Source organism: Leuciscus leuciscus, assembly GCF_965113295.1.
Source record: "Leuciscus leuciscus genome assembly, chromosome: 1".
NCBI lineage: Eukaryota > Metazoa > Chordata > Actinopteri > Cypriniformes > Leuciscidae > Leuciscus > Leuciscus leuciscus.
The window spans coordinates 21,583,721-21,591,681 of NC_138725.1; the positions used below are offsets into that span (position 1 = coordinate 21,583,721).

At 41.8% G+C, this 7,961-nt stretch overlaps 1 long non-coding RNA gene across 1 annotated transcript in view; it reads left to right on the forward strand.

The window, feature by feature from the left end:
* LOC309503063 overlaps positions 1-1,962 on the forward strand; it is a 182,259-nt gene extending 180,297 nt beyond the window's left edge. The window contains exon 4 of the long non-coding RNA XR_014207493.1: positions 1,948-1,962. This is a non-coding gene — a long non-coding RNA (uncharacterized lncRNA). The remainder of the gene's footprint in view (positions 1-1,947) is intronic.
* Positions 1,963-7,961: the final 5,999 nt, after the last annotated feature.

The following is a 7,961-nucleotide window of genomic DNA, read 5'->3' on the forward strand; positions in this document are numbered from 1 at the left end:
GATCTGAACCCGAGCTGTGTTCTGTTATTGGACTTCTGTGCTAGTTACAGCTTGTCCATAACGAACACCATGTTCAAGTATAAGGGTGTCCATCAGTGCACGTGGCACCAGGACACCCTAGGCCGGAGGTCGATGATTGACTTTGTGGTCGTTTCAACTGGCCTCCGGCCGTATGTCTTGGACACTCGGGTGAAGAGAGGGGCGGAGCTGTCAACTGATCACCACCTGGTGGTGAGTTGGATCTGATGGCCGGGGAGGAGGCTGGTCAGACTGGGCAGGTCGATGATCGAGGGAGTCTGGAGATATTGAGTCTGAGTGGACCATGTTCTCCACCTCCATTGTCGACGCAGCCATTCGGAACTGTGGCCGTAAGGTCTCCGGTGCCTGTCGAGGCGGACACCGGAAGGGATGCTGTCAAGCTGAAGGAGGAGTCCTATCGAGCCTGGCTGGGCGGTATGACGGTATATATCGTTACCGCGGTAGAAAATGTCAATGTAACAGATTTTTTTCATTCCGTGTATACCGCGACATGTAAATAAGTGGGCGTGGTTAACTCACATGCAGCGTGCGTGAGACTGAGACACTGAGATTTGTCAAAGAAACACGGAGAAAGCAGATCAAGAGGATCCACAAAGGAATTACTTTTCTAAAGCGTTGTTGTTAAAGTGATATTTTCGAGGGGAAAGGCGCAGCAGTCAACTAGAGCAGTGCAGCATCCGTAGGCTACAGTTTAGAAGAGTGCACGATCGCAACGGGGAAAGCATGAAGCTTACTTGACAACAACAGTTCATATATCAATATCGTTACGAATAGAAATAACCTTAAATAATATATAGTTATCTTATCTGCATCTTTCCATCTCTTATGTATAGTTACTTTTTAAACACGAAACTCGCATTCAGTCTGACACGCAAGCGGTTGCTGTGGTAATGAACAACCTGCGAATAATCCTGTATCTGAGGCAAAATTACTAAATATGCTGCGCGAGTTATATATTTCTAACTCCAAACAATTGGCCACTGAAACAGCTGATAAAATCTTGCTTTGATTCAATGTGTGATTACAACTTGTCACTCAAATTAACCGATCGCATTTTACTGATACAAAAGACGCGCGCGTGCACACGCACTGAGAGGGAGCACGGTGTGTCAGTGTTCACCGAGCTATGGAAAATAATGCCGCAATTACAAGGTGTGTATAATTTACACTACTTAGTCAACACTAACAGTAGCTGCTGTTCGGTTTTCATACTGCTGTTCTCCTAGTCACTTATGAACTTGATTAACTTGACGCTTCTGAACATCTCTTGATAAAGCTTTAGGTGACAGGTTGCCAGATATCACAAAAAGAGCAAAACAAGCCCTTTAAAACGCAGTATAATAAGCAGACATGGCAAAACATATCCTACCAAATTAAAAGGAAGTAACCAATTTATTATGAATAGAACAGTTCTATATAAAATATTCAGATATTATAAACTGAATGATGAAGTAACATGAGATTGAAAAATTATTCAGCAACACTTTATTTAAAGTTTAATTGCACTTATGAGTTATATTTAATATCAAAGTTGGGGGCAGTTCATCTAACAGTTGATGAGAGTGTTTGCTATATTTAGCTATTAAAAATAGTTTACCAAAGAAATAATTTACCAAATAAAAGAAAAAGAAAATTAAAATAAAGTGAAGTGAAGTAGCCTACTTTTCATTTCTAAAGTATTTGGGATTATTTATTATACAAATCCCTTTTTGTCATGTAATAACTACATATACAAATAACTATATCGTGAAATATATCGTTACTGTGAAATAAAATGAGTCATACCGTGAAACACAATTTTGGTCATACCGCCTACCCCTACCAGCAGGCCAAGAGGACTGCAGCCCGGGTGGTTGTGGAGGCAAAAAATCGGCTTGGTGAGGCCTGGCAAACCGTCCGGCGCCTCAGGAGGGGAAAGCAGTGCCCTACCAACACTGTTTACAGTGGAGATGGGCAGCTGTTGACCTCAAATGGAGATGTCGTCGGACAGTGGAAGGAATACTTCGAGGATCTCCTCAATCCCACTGACACGTCTAGACGACTCGTCTATCACCCAAGCTGAAGTCTCCAAGGTAGTTAAGAATCTCCTCGGGAGCAAGGCACCCTGAGTACCTCAAGTCTCTAAATGTTGTGGGGCTGTCTTGGCTGACACGCCTCTGCAACATCGCATGACGGTCGGGGACAGTACCTTCGGGCTGGAAGACCGGGGTGGTGGTCCCTCTTTTTAAAAAGGGGGACCGGAGGGTGTGTTCCAACTACAGGGGGACCACACTTCTCAGCCTCCCCAGGAAAGTCTATACTAGTGATCGACCGATATATCGGTCAGCCGATTTATCGGGCCGATATTTGCGGGTTTGACGTGTATCGGCATCGGCCGATACGCGGCTGCTGCGTTCGCCGATAGTTTTTTTCCCGGCATTATTTACAGACAGGCGTCCGCAGGCAGCTTTGTGTTGCTGGAGACGCTGCACGTGCAGCCCATGCACTGCCCCTCCCACACTAGCTGAGTGCTGGAAGCCTCTTCAAGTTTTAAACTTTCAAAGCACCTTTTAACTGTTTGACTTAGCTGAAATATTGCCATACACTTTGAAAGTGGAAACACATTGCTCTATATGTGTGTGCAACTATAGCTAAGCAAGTTTGAGGGTCCAAATGGAAAACACGAATGCCGAATATATGCTTGTCATTGTATTTAGGGAGCTGCAAATAGCTAAGTTTGAGGCTATCCATATGCATACGGCAGCTGTTACAAACACTGGCCATAGGATTAAATAATGCCGACGTTGGTTCGTGATTCCGTGATATTTGTGGGAGTTTTATTCAGCGAAGTGGTCGAACTCAGTCAGAACACTCCCTGAGGTAAAAGAATCGACGCGGTTGCGACACGCATGCGATGCAGCGCGCTCGTTTGTCCCGGCGCTCATATGCCGTGGTGAGATGAAAAGTTGAAAACATTTAAACTTTTCAGAATGCCGCAAGCGCACGCAGGTTATGTGACAAAAAAACAACTGACCTTTCCATGACAACATCGAAAGCTCGGCCGAACAGCTGATCAAAGCTGGACAGGGCAGGTTTTTATTTTTCATCTCCATAAATATATGTGACGTTAGTCGTAAAGGGCTTGAAATAAATTAATCCTTACTTCCTCGTCATCATTAGTAGAGTGCAGTTCATAGTTGCATAGCAACGACAGACGCCACGGGAGTGCAAGCGCTTGTAGAAAGGAGAAAGCGTCGCGGCTGTGCTTACCACACGTTTTTAGACGCGATATGTGAACAGTCCCTAAATTCATAATAAAATGAGAATCTATTTGGTTTAAAATCGTTTTTGTTTTGTTTAAAATGGTGATCACAATTACATATATCAGACAACTACACAGAATAACATGTTCCAGTCTATTTATATATATAAAAAATTGAATCATTAATTCAAACACGTTTAAAACGAATTAATTCAGTGTCATTCATAAATACCTGTTTAATTAATGGATGATTCACCGTTTTTTAATGAATCTCTTGAGTCTTCTTGAATAAATGATTAAATGGAAAAAAAATTAACAGTCGATTTTTGCCACCTACTAGAGTAATGTAATCAACACAATGTTTATGTGAAGAGAGAGTCTCCTTTCACTTTTCGCCATTTTATTGGTTATTGCTTAAAATTGGCAAGAATAAAAGGAAGACATTTATTTATTCTTCAAGTATTTGCCCTTTTCTTTGCCCACAATTTGGGTGATATGAATGTAAGATAATTGCAGAAGTGACACTGATCTGTGTTTTTGTTTATTCTTTTTAAAGAAATGGCAACAAATCCAGTGTGGCAGCATTTTACGCAGCCTACTTTACGCAGCCTACTGTAAATTGAGTGAGCAAAAGCAGTATCGGCTCCAAATATCGGCCCAAGAAAATCGGCAGCCCGTATCGGTCATCGGCTAAGGCTGATGAAAAAAAATCGGTATCGGCATCGGCACTAAAAAATCCATATCGGTCGATCCCTAGTCTATACCAGGGTACTGGAGAGGAGAATACGGCCGATAGTAGAAACTCGGATTCAGGAAGAAAAGTGCGGTTTTCATCCCGGACGTGGAACACTGGACCAGCTCTATACCCTCAGCAGGGTGCTGGAGGGTTCATGGGAGTTTGCCCAACCAGTCCACATGTGCTTTGTGGATTTGGAGAAGGCATTCGACCGTGTCCCTCGCGGCATCCTGTCGAGGGTGCTCTGGGAGTATGGGGTCAGGGGCCCTTTACTAAGGTCAATTTTTTACCGGTCAATCTACGTTCCTACTCTCACATATGTTCATGAGCTGTGGGTCATGATCGAAAGGACAAGATCCCGGATACAGGCGGCCTAAATAAGCTTTCTCCGCAGGGTGGCTGGGCGATCCCTTAGAGATAGGGTGAGAAGCTCAGTCACTCGGGAGGAGCTCAGATTAGAGCCGCTGCTCCTCCACATCGAGAGTGGTCAGCTGAGGTGGCTCGGGCATCTGTTCCGGATGCCTTCCCGGGAAGGTGTTCCGGGCACGTCCCACCGGGAGGAGGCCCTGGGGAAGACCTAGGACATGCTGGAGGGACTATGTCTCCCAGCTGGCCTGGGAACGCCTCGGTGTCCCCCCGGAAGAGGTGGAGGAAGTGTCTAGGGAGAGGGAAGTCTGGGCATCTCTGCTTAGACTGCTGCCCCCGCAACCCAGCCCCGGATAAGCGAAAGAAGAAGGTATGGTATGGTGTGGTATGGTATGGTATGCATTTAAAAGCTCTATTGAGAAATTTAAAACATGGAAAGCTCAAAAAGCAATAATATCAGGATACTTTGTGACTTTCAAAACTAAAATTATTCCTGATTCAAGCAGAAACTGCAGAAAATAAAAAAAATTGACAATAACAATGAGATGTTGTTAAAATGAGTAAAGAGTTTAATCAATCAATGAAGCAAATACAAACATTAAATAAAAGTGAAAATGAATGAGACAGATCTCTATCTTTACTGACTTATAAGAGCCAAAGCATCTCAAGAGAAGAAGAGAAGAAAAGAGTCCAGTTTCAAAGCTACATGAAAGTATATATTGCATTTCCAAGAGTAGAAGGTAGAAGTGGAAGAGACACTAGATGTTCTGATGAAAAACAATGAAGAATGGGTTAAAAATTAATATCTGATTCACGTCTCTCTCAAAAGTGTTATGGTCTTTTCTTCAGCTCCTGAACTTTGCCTCCAAAGGTTTTTCCAGTGTGAATTTTATGGTGCTCTTTCAGTTCATCGTCTGTAGTGAAGGACTTCCAGCATTTTGCTTCTTCCCAGTGTGAACTCTCATGTGAATCTTCAGCCTTGATTTTCATGTGAAGTGTTTCTTACACTGAGGGCAGGAGACAGATTTTTTTGGCTTCTGTTTTTTCTTTCTTGTTCACGTCCCTCAGGTCTAGAAGAAACATTAAAACAGTTTCAATGGACTATTTTATGCAAACAACTTGCTAATCATGTCTTACTCATGTATTTAAAGTAGTGATGGGCGCTTTCGAAACACTGCTTCACAAAGCTCAGACACCTTTATGAATCTTTGTTTCAAATCATGTTCAGATTTGTGGTGGTTCAGAGCGTGCATCAAACTACGAAAGTCACGTGATTTCAGATAACCATTTCGAAATGTCAATGATCTCTGTGAACTAGGGGTGTAACGATTCATCAACTACATCGATGTATCGATTTATATTCCTACGATCCTACTGCATCGATCTGTGATCAGCAAATTGGCCTTCTGGACGACATATATCGATCTAACATCGTTTTAAAAGGTAATGAATCAATTGTATCGATACTAGGAAATAGCGCATTGGATTTAAGCACGTTAGACTTTATATGGATGTTTTTTCTTAGCACTTTTAATGATAAAGGCATTAAACGTTACTCGATTCAGTCTGCCTAACTGTGACGTCATCGCCATGCGTGACATGCCAGCAGCAGCGCGACAACAGTCAAGCAGCGCAGAGTCTCTCACCTCAGAAAAACTGACTTTCCTGTCCTCTCAGCCGCTATACTGCAGTAGCGCGCACTCTTCAACTGCACGCCCAAATGCGGCGGAGCGCGCTGTATCACTTCACTAAAGTGCAAAAGACATACTAGCATGCAACGTCGTAAATTAGTAAGTTAAGAAATAAAGTAAAATATCAATAAATTACGTTATTTATACGTCATGTGTGTTGCTATTTATCAGGAGCAGTTTCATGTTTCTTTACCAGTTCTTCTAAGTATTGTGTATCACCATGGTAGCCTAATTGTTGTTTGTTTCCATAACAAAATGCCACTTTCTGGTTATTTTGTATATTTTTATATGACTGATACCTGATTAATTGATACCTGATTCCCTTACAATAATTTTTGGCTAAAAAGTCACTGAATCGATTTCAGGTCACTGAATCGTTTCGTATCGTATCGTTCTAAATGAACCAATATCGTCCTTGAATCGTATCGACAACCATGAATCGCGAATCGAATCGAATAGTTGTTAAAACGAATCGTTACACCCCTACTGTGAACCCATCATGCAGTTAACCATTGAACAAGTGTCTATGGGTTTTGCCTGATCTCTGATCAGTTTTAAACATTTGTAGCTGTTTTAATGAGACTTTTGTATAATAATAATAATAATAAAATATTAGTAATTGATAGTCTCTTATTCGCCTGTTTAGCTGAGCAATCCTTGCAAAAAACAAAAAGAGCCCTGAAAATGTATTAAAACCCACATATTATACAGATACTTAATATTTATGATATTAAATGATTTGTTGATTGCATTTGATTGATTACCCTCAATAACGCATTTGCAATAGTTTGTAAAGGGTATTTTTATGCATGTTTGGCCTGAGTTTTTTTTTGCATTTACACTGTCCTGACCAGCGTGTGACGTTGAGTGTGGCGTTTCAAACGCTTTAAAACAGTGAATAATTTTTTACAAAGATTCGAACCTTTGAAAAGCTGAGTTTTGATGATCAAAACAAACTTAAATTAACTATGGCTGCATGAACTAATTGCTGAAATCGATCATGAAAATAAACAATTAGTGAAGTTCACAAGATAATTTCGGGAGGAGTGAACCCATCTAATATTCACCTCGCTCTGGCATCAGCTGTTCTGGTGTCCCTCCACCTCCCCAACTCCACCTGCTTTATAATTTAGGCATCTTGCTACTATACTCATCATCCAAGCAGTATTAGTCCCACTGGGGGGTGTATCTAAGCTCGAGCTGAAGCTGCTTCCATAGAAAAACATTTCTATGGACAAAACACATCTGGAAATGAATGGTGCGTGGTGAACACACAAACCATGTTATTGGAAATGATCGGATTTTTCTTTTAAATGTATTATTAATTTGTGTTTAAGTTGCTCAAATTGCTTTTACGTCGTTTAGCCAGCAACAGACAAGTGACCAATCCTGAGTGGCGATGTCACTACACAATAGTGATGTTACATTTAAATGAACGATTCTCTGGAAAGAATTAAAATTTCCACCACTAGTACACACACACACTACCATCACGGTTCGGCACGGTTAGCCAAGTGTGCTGAGAGTTCAGGGCCGAGAATGGTTTGTAATTGTGCCGTGCCGTACCAGCTCAAGTGGAAACACAACTGGAACCTTTTCTGAAGGTGGAAAAGCTGCTTTTGTTTCTCAGCACATAGAGAAGAACAACTTACCGTGATTTCAAACTGCGGTGATGTGGTTTCTCCACTGCATGGATGTTCATGTGTCGCTTAAGTTTACTTTTAATAGAGAAACTCTTCGCACACTGATCACATGTGTGCGGCTTCTCTCTGCTGTGGATCCTCTCATGTGTTTTCAGATGTGATGATCGACTGAATCTCTTGTCACAGTGTGAACACCTGTAAGGTTTTTCTCCAGTGTGAATTCTCTGGTGCTGTTTTAAAGATTG